The 11691-nt window shown below is 36.5% G+C and overlaps 1 non-coding gene across 1 annotated transcript; it reads right to left on the reverse strand.

Annotated features, from left to right (window-relative positions):
* Positions 1-8800: 8800 nt before the first annotated feature.
* On the reverse strand, positions 8801-8907 carry LOC128290835 (small nucleolar RNA R71). Its single transcript, XR_008280620.1, has one exon. It is a non-coding gene; the product is annotated as a small nucleolar RNA R71 (small nucleolar RNA).
* Between the last annotated feature and the right edge of the window lie 2784 nt (positions 8908-11691).

An 11691-nucleotide genomic window follows, 5' to 3' on the forward strand; every position in this document is an offset into this window, starting at 1 on the left:
TATTGTTCCATTCACTTTTTTAGGTTATTCAATTGCTGTGAAAAGTGTGGTAATGAAAAGGTGCATGTCTAGGATTGGCTCTGGCAAGGAAAGGCTTGGTTTTTAAGTGGTCAAATAAGGCTCACCTCCCTTTCTTCAAACCCTACCTGGTGCACAGTTTACATTCATTTTTTCAATTTTTCCCCTAAAAAAACTATGGAGAATCAAAATTGTTTGTTTCTACGATTGATTCTTATGAATGAATGAATGTGTCATCACATGCCATGCATATATTGGAAGCATGTCATATAGATTAGGTAAGAATACAACCAGGACTATTGTATGATCATTCCTGAAATCTAAGATAAAAAACATTGCATGTTTTGTAAAGTATTGAGTGGGAGGTCCCTGAACAAGACTTATGACCTCCATTAATGGTCCCTAAGTGATAGCATGATAAAATTTTGAGCTGGTTCCTACCCTAACCGTACCCCAAGGTAAACATTATCATGTGGGTTCACCGGATGGGATCTCCTTTTAAGGACAACTAGTCATGCATGACTTTCAATAAGATTGTCCCAAGATGACTTGTAACACCCCTTACCCGTGTCCGACGCCAGGAAAGGATATAATGCATTATTGGACTTAAACACAAGCAAAGGTACAAAATCGGACCATAAAATTTCGTTCAAATTAAATTCATTTATACATATGTAAATGTCCCTTATATGGGCCTACGAGGCCCAAAACATACACTGAGAGTGGTTCGGGACTAAATTGAGAACTTTAGGAAACTTTGGGAAAAATTAGAAAATTTTCATGAAACAAGGTCACACGCCTGTGTAGGGAGGTCGTGTAGTCACACACGCCCGTGTGGCTTGGGACACGCCCATGTCCTCGACCTGTATAACTCTTTGTTTATGACATCATCACTCAATTAGGGTTACACGGCCAGGTCATACGCCCGTGTGCTTAGATCATATGGCGAATTAAATTTCAAAAATTAAGTGCAGACTTCACACGGTCTGGGCCCACAACCATGTCCTGAGGCCATGTTCTTCACACGGCTGAGAAACACGGCCATGTCTCTGCCCGTGTGTTTACTACTGAGCATTCTGTTTCACTTAATTAGGGTGTAGGGGATACACGGTCGAATTACACACCCTTAGGGCAGATCGTGTGTCACACACGGCCTAAACACACGCCCGTGTGTCTACCCGTGTGGACAACTTTGAAGCTATTTTCCAAGCCATTTGTCACCCTTAAATGCTCATTCACTCATACATTTTTTATGGCATGCAACATATTATATTTAGTCACTCAAATACTCATAAACATGATTAATCCATGTCTTTGTAACGTCAACATATCACCTATCCAAACCGTCATGCTTTCATATGGCATTCCACACCAATTTCATATTTATTCATCATGATAAACCTACTTTCAATTTACTCAATTATACCATAGCTTTGGTCATACTGATTAGCCACAATTCATTCATTAAGCACATATGCCATTCATCTCACATATCATCCACAAGTATAACATATTTCATGCATGCATAATTAATTAGGGTTACAACCCAAATAATCAATATGAACCATATCACATGGCCATATACAAAACGAATCAAATATTACCATAATCCAACTCATTTGGCTAAAGCAATATGACATATAACAAAAAAAGGGACTAAGTCCCTATACATGCCATACTCAAAATGTTGAGACTAATTATACCCAATTTTCTAATTGATACTGTGATCAAAAACTCCGACGTCCTCCGATCCAAGCTAGCTTAGCGACATTATAAGAAAAAGGAAAGGAAAAGGGGGTAAGCTTTAAAGCTTAGTAAGCTCACATGCAAATAAAATGTAATTTAAACAAGCATTAATCATACATTTAACATAATGAACATAATCTTGCATTTTATTATCAAATCACTTAAATTTATTCTTCATATATATATATATATATATATTCTTACCACAAGTTCATCATATCCCATGGTATTCTCATAAGTTAGATGTACATACCTGTGTCCACTTGCACATAATAACTTATTTTCTCGACTTTGACGTATATATTAAGATTACCCATTGAACTTCTCTTTGGACTACCTGTTGAACAGTTGGAATACCATCGGATACATCGAAATCTCACACCTAAGTGCCCCGTATGTAGCCAATGTACCTCATATCACATATCACATGTTGCTCACTTTTGAGCTACTCACAGGTCTACTCACTCAAACTATCAGTCAGAATGTAGCTACACGGGCTGCTCACACAAGCTGTCAGGTATTCGCAACACATGCCAGACTACCCAACCACCGATAGAACATATAAGACCAGCACTCGGAACCCCATAACATGTGTCACATATATCATGAGCTTAGACCACATAACTCATGAGCTCAGATCGCATAGTCCCTAGTGATATGTCACTTGTATCCTAAACAATTCCTAAGGTTCAAATGGGATTCTTCGATACCACATTTCTATCGAACTTGTTCGTAATGTCGATTTCAATATCCATAACACCAATTGCATACTCATGGAATAATCAAAGCATAATTCATAATAAAATTTAAACATTAAACAGATGATACAACACCACATTAATTAAATATGTACTTACCATACATACAATATTAAAGCATTTAAATTATGGTACATATTGCATAATTTGCATATGAACTTACCTCGGGACAAAATGATAGAAATGAGCCTAATCCTCGTAAACATTGTTTTTACCCCGATCAAAACCCGAATCACATTTTTCTTGATCTATGATGCCAAATTTAGCTTATTCAATAAACACATTGTTTGAATTGACCCATCATTCATATTTTGGTAAAATTACCTTTTTACCCTTAACTTTTCATTTATTTACACCTTAGTCCCTAGGCTCGTAAAATGAAATGCATGCATTTTCTTGGTTACCCAAGCCTAGCCAATTCATATTCTAACTCATATCAGCCCACATTTCTCATTAAATCACATTTCTACTACCCATTTCTACATCTTTTACAAATAAGTCCTTTTTAGGTGTTTTCACTAAAAATCACTTAGTAAAAGATGTTACACTCACATCAAACTTGCATATTCTTTCATTAAACATCAAAATACAAACATGTCACACATGGGTCAAATTCCAAACATGAACCCTAGCTCAAATAAATGGTAGAAATGGCTAGGTCGGTTGATAACAACTTTAAAAATACAAAGAACATTAAAAATGGGGCTAGGATGCACTTACTATTGAGTTTGATAAGTTGGAAAACCCTAGATATGGAGCCCTTGCAAAATTTAACTAGCACTTGGAGAAGATGAGCAAATTTTGACTTATTTTTTCCTTTCTATTCTTTTATTAACCAAATGACCAAAATGTCATTTTTACTAAACTTTAAATTTTTGCCCATGCATGTCCATTTTTGTCCAAAATTATAGAAATTGGTCAAATTGTTATTTAAGACCTTCTAATTTATAATCCATAGCAATTTCATGCTAAAAGCTTCTGGAGCTCATATTTTGCAACTTATTCAATTTAGTCCCTAACTTCAAATTGGACACTTTAGGCATAAAATTTCTTCATGAAAATTTCACACAAACTTGCAATCATGTGATGGACCATTAATAATCATAAAATAATTATTTCTATTTCAAATTTGTGGTCTCGAAACCTCTATTTTGACTTGACCCTAATTCGGGATGTTACATGACTCACAAATGAAAGTATGTCCATAATGGGTGTTGAGTCAATGATTACACACTCAAGATAATCTCTTATTAAATAGTTTTCTAATAAATGATATTTAAGCTAGAGATGATGGTCAAACGTTAAACGATCATTGGTTGGTGTGGAGTCTTGAGAATAAAGATTCACAATTTGATTGGATGTAATGCATGTTGTTACTAGTTAATCATGGGACCCCAAGGCGACATAATTGATAGGTGTGAGAATGATCATAACAATAGAAAAATGTTTTTTTCAAGGTTTTAGTACAAGACACATGCATCATACTACATTCTTGATATGTTGCTGAAATGAAAATATTTGCTTAATATAAATATAGTAATTAGTTAATATTTATTGCTTTTAGTTCAAATATGTCCCATAATCCTCTTATTAGCATTCTTACTGAGAATAAATTGAATGGGGATTACTCTCGAGAATGGAAATGGAACTTGCTGATAGTTCTCAGCTGTGAGAAATGCAAATTCGTCCTTGATGAAACTGCTAGCCTGAAGCTCAGCCCAAAGAGAGAAATTTTTTGAGAGATTTTGACTTGGTTGCTGAATGCTATATTTTTAATACCCAGCTTTCGGCAAGTCCTAGATTTGGCAGGTAAGTCGAGAGTAACCTTAGTGGTGTAGTGCTATCCACCCAATTGTTGTTCTAGCGTAACGATTGAACGCATAGTATGTATCAGATTATTAAGCGAGGGTTGTTCTTAAAATGTATTAAGTTATAAAGAAGAAGAGATTTAGTAAGAGTGTTGAGAACCTTATAAGTAGGGGTTATTGACAAAGGTATTGTACGCCCAATATATTGAGTTATTGTGCTAATTACATTCTAAAGAGGTAGTTGGAAATAAACAAGGGACGAACCAGGAATATAAAAATATTAGATTTCTATTTACAAATGTAAATCATTTATAAAGGTAGCTTTGAAAGTGTGTGATACGTGGTGGGTTCCAATAAGAGCATGGGTTCTATTTATAGAAATTTAAGTCTAAAAGAGGGAGTTTTTTCTTCTTCCTTCTTAAAAAAATATTTCTCTTTAGATCTAAAAGAACCCAAAGTATTTCTTTCTTTCTCTTGAGCTAAATTTGAAGATTTGGATCTTTACCACTAATTACACAATGTTAAGTAGTTGTTTCGGATTACACGATGGAAGTTTGGATTTGGAGCTTTGATTTGTAGTAAGAGAGAATCAGATGAGTCTCTATGCTGACTTTTGTTTGTATGTTGATGGTACTTGTAAATTTGTAAGAGAGTGGCTAAAAGATGATGTTGTGATCCTTAAGGTTACAATATGCTATGTATGTGACCTTGTGTGTGGTTATGAAAGTATGTTTGTGACTGTGCTAATGTTTGTTGAGAATGATATCCATACTTGCTATAGATTTTTTAAGTTCAAGTAGGTCAATGTGAAGTATGGTTGCATCAATGTTTGGATTGTTTACATGTATCTTATTTTTATGCTATGTGATATGTTTTGATAAGAATGGGTCTGAGCATGATATGTCTGTGTCTGTCTCCGTGGATTTGTCTAAAGGGGTACATTGAGACTTTAAACACAACCTCTGAAAGGAAGAGTCCATGGCTATGACATCATATCGTGTAAGACCATAGTTGGGCTATAACATCATATGGAAAAGAACTAAAGGAAGGTGATTACCCAAAGAGGGTTCTTTGCATGACCCTGAACGATGAAGGACAAATCTCACGAAATGTAAATCTAGGTGAATCCCTATCATGAACACACCAGAAAAAGGAAGCATCAGCAGTGATCTATGACAAGAAAACCTTTATAGTGATCTATGATAAAGAAGCCTTTGTGGCACACTCTAAAGAATGACCCTTGTGGCAATCATCTGAAGGACACACCTCTGTGGTGGACCCTAAGAGAAAGAAATGGTATTCATGGAAAACTCTGAAGGAACGATAGTTGTAATAAACTCAAATGGAAAGTCCCCTGTGGCGTATCATGTTACATCTTTGATGAGATATTCTAATGAGCTTCTTGTATGGGGAGATTCGTATAAAATGTTATACGTATCCTACATGGTCTTAAAATAAGAATAGAGGAACTAGAATGCACCAGAGCATGTGGTAAGTTTAAAGTATGGGGCTAAGTAAAATTAAGGAATGAACCAAAGTAAAGGCTATGTTTGATAGTTTGAAGAAACTCATCTATCAATGAACACTAAGAAGAAAGAATAGTCAAAGATAGATAAGATAAGGAAAGTGAATTCAAACATTGTCTTATGAAAAGTATTGAGTAAGGGGATCACGATTAAGATGGGTACGAAAGGAATAAGTTCTGAAAAGATGAAGCCACTGATGAAAAAATGTTAAGGGAAATTGACCATGGTATAGTAGATAGAAGAAAAGATTATGTTCGTTAATGGTAAACTACTCACTACAGGAAAACTGGTTTTTAGCAGTACCTTTAGTGGCGTTTGGACCAAAACACCACAAAAGTTATACATTAGTGGCGCTAATAGGTAAACGCTGCAGAAGGTTAGAGCTATAGCGACGATTATGATAAAAACACCGTAAAAGGTCGAGCATTAGCAGCGTTTATGAGAAAAACGCCACAAAAGGTCAGGCATTAGCGACGTTTATGATAAAAATACTACAAAAGGTCAAGCAGTTTAACACCGTAAAAAATCATTTTATTTTAGGGTTAGGATTTAGAATTTAATGTTTAAAGTATATGGTTTAGGGTTTTATGGTTTATGGTTTATTATTTTTGGTTTATGGTTTTGTGTTTTAAAGTTTATGGTTTAGGGTTAAGTGTTTTATAGTTAGGGTTTTAGTGTTTAGGGTTTTAGAGGTTAGGGTATTAGGGTTTAAAGGTAAGGGATTTTGATAAGAAAGATGAAAATTCAAATTATTTTAGGGATTAAGTAAGTAATAAGATTATTTTTTAAATACTTTTGTACCTTGTAATATATATATAGGGTTTATGGTTAAGGATTTAAGAAGTAAGGGTTTAGCGTTTAGGGTTTAAGATTTATGATTTAGAGTTTAGGGTTTATGATTTAGGGTCTAGGGTTTAGGCTTTAGTTTAGGGGTGATAAACCGTAATTTATACATATTTTTACCCCATGTTTAACGCATTTTATGGATGATTTCCAATTCGAATTGGTGAATTCGATGCTCCTAATACTTTAATTTCATGTTTTATACTTAGAAGAGCATAGGAGAGCGAAAGGAACGAGAAACGGGCCAAAAACAGAGAAAATGGACCAAAGTACGAAATCAACACGGCCTGGACCTCCTCACACGGACAGACCACACGGCCATGTCAATTTGGCAGGCTCAAGCACGGCCTGAAGTAATCACACACGAGCGTGTCCCTATAGAGCCCAAGTTGAGTCCAATTTGGAAAAGGCTAATTTTGAGGGCTCTTAGGCATTCCAAAGCCTATAAATACACCCTAGAAGAGAAAGAAAGGGAGACACACAGGGAGAGAGTAAGAAATTACTCCAAGGAAGCCGTTTGATACATCTCAGAAGCCAGATTCATCATCAAGACTGAAGATCTCTCCTCAATTTCCCCTTCAGGAGTTTTGGGTTTTCTTTATGTTTTGTATTCTTTATTATTCTGAGATGTTTTCTTATTTAGTTATGAACTAAAACCCCTAAATACCTAAGGGGAATGAAACCTAAGACTAATCTTGTTATTATTTTCTGAATTGTATGATAAATATTTAACTTGTTCTTAATTATGTGTTCTTAATTCTTGTTTTGATATCCCAGGATTCTGATTCAAGATAAGCTCTAATTCAGAGGAGAAATAGACCCTGTCTAAGAGTACATTTTTCATAATTAAGCGGAGTTGCTTGCGCGCCTAGACATAGGGTGACAAGATTTTGTCGGATTTGGGTGAAACCTAATAAGGGGATCTATAGATCGATTTAATGCAACCCTAGGGTGTTAATTAGAGAAAAGTCTCAATTATTCAATCTAGGGATTAGACTTTATTAGTCTTGAATAGGGATAATAACATAACTTAGGGATCTCCACGGAACAAGTTAAATAAATAAATCGTTCGATTCGGAGCTAGAATAACAAGTACGGTCTAGGTGGATTTTTCCTTAGGTATTGTCTTAATTCAATCAATTTTCCCAAAAGCAATTCCCCAATTCCATTCTCTGTGAATTCTTTGATTAGTTAATTAGTTAGTTAAAACAAAACCCCCTTTATTCTTAGGTTTGATAATAAAAAGATAGTCATTACTAGTACTTTTAGTTCCTTTGGGTTTGACAATCCGGTCTTGCTAAAACTATACTACTGTTCGATAAGTACACTTGCCTACATCCCGATAATAGCTAGTTTCAAGAACGATTAATTATAAATATTTAAAACCTATCACGAAAGTTTTTGGCACCGATATTAGGAACGCTCAATTTTTATTACTTTAGCCATTTATTTTTCTTGTAATTTAATTTTTAATTTTTTTATTATTTATTAATTTACTTTTTCTTTCTCTTGGCAGGTTTTATAGTTTATGACTAGAAGAAACCCGTCAGGACCACTACTTTTTGACGAAGAAATTGATCGCACAGTTCGCAGAAACCAAAGAGAAATAAGGCGAAGCTTAAGATACACAGAGAATGAGCAAGAGGACGATACTCAACCCCCAACCGAAGAGATGGCTGAAAACCAAGACAATCAATTACCTCCTGTAATTGCGGTTAATCAAAATCCTACTCCACACACTATGTATGATTATGCTAAACCTTTTTTAATAGGAACTAAATCGAGCATAGTTAGACCTGCTGTAGCTGCAAATATTTTTGAACTAAACCTAACACTATTCAAATGATACAGTAATTTTTTTCAGTTTGATGGTTTGTAGGATGAGGATCCCAGCGCTCACTTAGTAAACTTTTTGGAACTATGCGATACATTTAAAATTAATGGTGTTTCTGATTATGCCATTCATCTTCAGTTATTCCCTTTTTCATTGAGGAACAAAGCTAAACAGTGGTTGAACTCATTACCACGAGGGTCAATCACTACTTGGGAACAAATGACCGAAAAATTTCTATTAAAATATTTCCCACCGGCTAAAACGGCCAAATTACGCAATGATATCTCTTCGTTTGTACAGATGGACTTAGAAATTCTTTACGGTGCATAAGAGAGATACAAGGACTTACTGAGAAGGTGCCCTCACCATGGGTTACCGCTTTGGCTTCAAGATCAAACGTTCCATAATGGCCTGAATCCTTCGACTCAGTAAATGGTTGACGCAACTACTGGCGGAACCATCAATAATAAAGCACCTGAAGATGCTTATGAGTTTATAGAGGAGATGTCACTGAATAACTATCAGTGGCAAGTCATGAGGACAAAACCAATGAAAACAGCTGGTGTTTATAACGTCGATTCGGTCACCATGCTCTCTAATTAGGTAGAATTCTTGAATAAGAAAATTGATGGTTTTCTTAGTTCTTCACAGGTTCACCCAGTAATGCAGTGCGAAGCAAGTGGAGGTAGATCAAGCAATTCGGAATACCAACCTTATGGCCACAACATGGATAATGAGCAGTTAAATTATATGGGTAATAATTCTCGATCTCGAAACAATCCATATAGTAACACTTACACTGCAGGTTGGAGGAACCACCAAATTTCTCATGGGGAGGCCAAGGAAATTAGAGACCACCTCCAGGCTACCAACAACCACCCTACTAACAGAAAAAGAGGCGGAACCTTGAAGAGATGCTCTCAAAGTTTATATCGGTGTCAGAAACTCGTTTCCAGAACACCAAGATAGCACTTAAAAATCAACAAGCGTCGATCCAAGGGCTCGAAACTCAAATAGGCCAGCTTTCCAAACTAATCTTCGAACGACCACAAGGTAGCTTGCCAAGTAATACTGAAATCAACCTAAGGGAACAACACAACGCGATTAATGTTTAAGATGAAGAAGGATTCGTTGAGCCTGAGCCAGAACCGAGGCAAGAAACTATGGTAAGCAGAGGCCAAGATGAGGTAGTTTATAATAAAAACAAATCAGTAAATGTTGAATATAAACCTCGTGTGCCATACCCCAACACAACAAGGAAAGACCGCTCAGATGAACAATTTGGTAAATACCTTAAACTCTTAAAAAATTTACACATTAACTTACCGTTTATTGAAGCTCTATCAGAGATGCCAAACGCAATGAAATTTTTAAAGGATCTTTTAGCAAATAAGCGGAAGTTGGATGAGGCGTCACATGTGGAGCTAAATAAAGTTTGCTCAGCTATTTTGCAAAATAAGCTACCGAACAAATTAAAAGATCCAGGGAGTTTTACAATTCCTTGCTTAATTGGTAGTTTAGATGTTAATAATGCATTAGCTAATTTAAGGGCTAGTATTAACGTCATGCCCTACAAAATGTTCAAACAATTAGGTCTTGGGAAACCCAAACAGACTAGGATGAGCATTCAATTAGCAGATAAAACTATCAGATTTCCTAGGGGTATTATTGAAGATGTTCTAGTTAAAATCGATAAATTTATATTTCCCGTGGACTTCATTATTCTAGACATAGAAGAGGATAGCAACACTCCTTTAATTCTAGAAAGGCCTTTTTTAGCAACTGCTAAAACGATTATTGATGTTGGCACAGGTGAACTCACACTCCGTGTGGGAGACGAAACAATCACCCTTCAAGCTCACAATTCTGGCAACACATCAGAAATTGAAGGTGATCGTTTAACCCATTCTACTAAAACTGACAATATGGTACAACCTACTTTGCAAGAAATGAGTCTGAAGGAAGTACATGAGCCATTCTCAAGCAATAGTAGAGGACCTATTCATGATGAACGAAGGCTACAAATCGAGGAGCTAGATGAATGGCGGACGCATAAACCAAGAATGCATGATAAACCAGAACTACGGCAGAACAAGCTCAACACCTTCCCACATCAACTTAAGGTTGGAGATAAAGTCTTATTAGATGTCGCAGATCCTCACATTTTACTACCACACTGAATGAAGAAATCCCTCTTACAGTACTTCGCATTTTTCCATTCGGTACAGTCGAGGTAAGTCATCCCAAGTTCGGCACTTTTAAGGTAAACAACACCTGCCTGAAACCTTATTTTAATGAGAATGATAGCAAGAATGAGGAGTATAAACTCCTCAAACCACTATGACCATTCAATGGAGAGGTAATTCGAGCTTAGAGTATAAATAAGTGCTTCTCGGGAGGCAACCCGAGCACTAACTGTATTAACTTCTTTAAAATTTAGTCTTTAACACCTAACTTACTAACGGAGCTCTTGAATACAGGTTTTCTACAGAGACACAGCCAAGCACACGGGCGTGCTTAGGGCCGTGTGAAAACAAGAAAACAATTCTCCCAAATACGGGCTACGATAAAATGCCACAGCTCTGCGTCATGGTCGTGGTCGAGCCTACCAAAGCAACACGGGGGTGTTGAAAAACCATGGGTGAACCTATTAAAACAGCACAGGTGTGTGACACGCTAGTGTCTAGCACCTGTGGTCGAACCTGTTAGATTGACACGGGCGTGGGAGAAGCGAACAACACCAGACACGGTCGTGCGACATGTCCGTGTGCACCCATATGCCCAAGGAACACAGGCGTGTACTAAATGTCAGACGTGCCCAAACTCAAAATTTACGAATCACATAGGATGAAATTGGGGAACACGGGCGTGTTACCTGGCTGTGTGCCCCAAAATCTATAAATAGGTTGTACTATTCATTGTCTTCTTCACCCAAAAACCCTAACCCTAGCCACTACAAGTCCACACGCCCTCCCCGCCATGCCCGTGTGCTACTTCCAACTTCATTCCTGACGCGTAATCCTCCATTTTTTAGCGTTTTTTCATTCTTTTCCCTTTAACTCCACTCATTTTTAATGCTATAATCTTCATGTATCTCACACTATGCTATCATTCAAGTTTTATTTCTTTTAGATTAGTTATCATTCATTCCACATGAC

The sequence above is a fragment of the Gossypium arboreum genome, chromosome 3 (assembly GCF_025698485.1).
Source record: "Gossypium arboreum isolate Shixiya-1 chromosome 3, ASM2569848v2, whole genome shotgun sequence".
Classification (NCBI taxonomy): Eukaryota; Viridiplantae; Streptophyta; class Magnoliopsida; order Malvales; family Malvaceae; genus Gossypium; species Gossypium arboreum.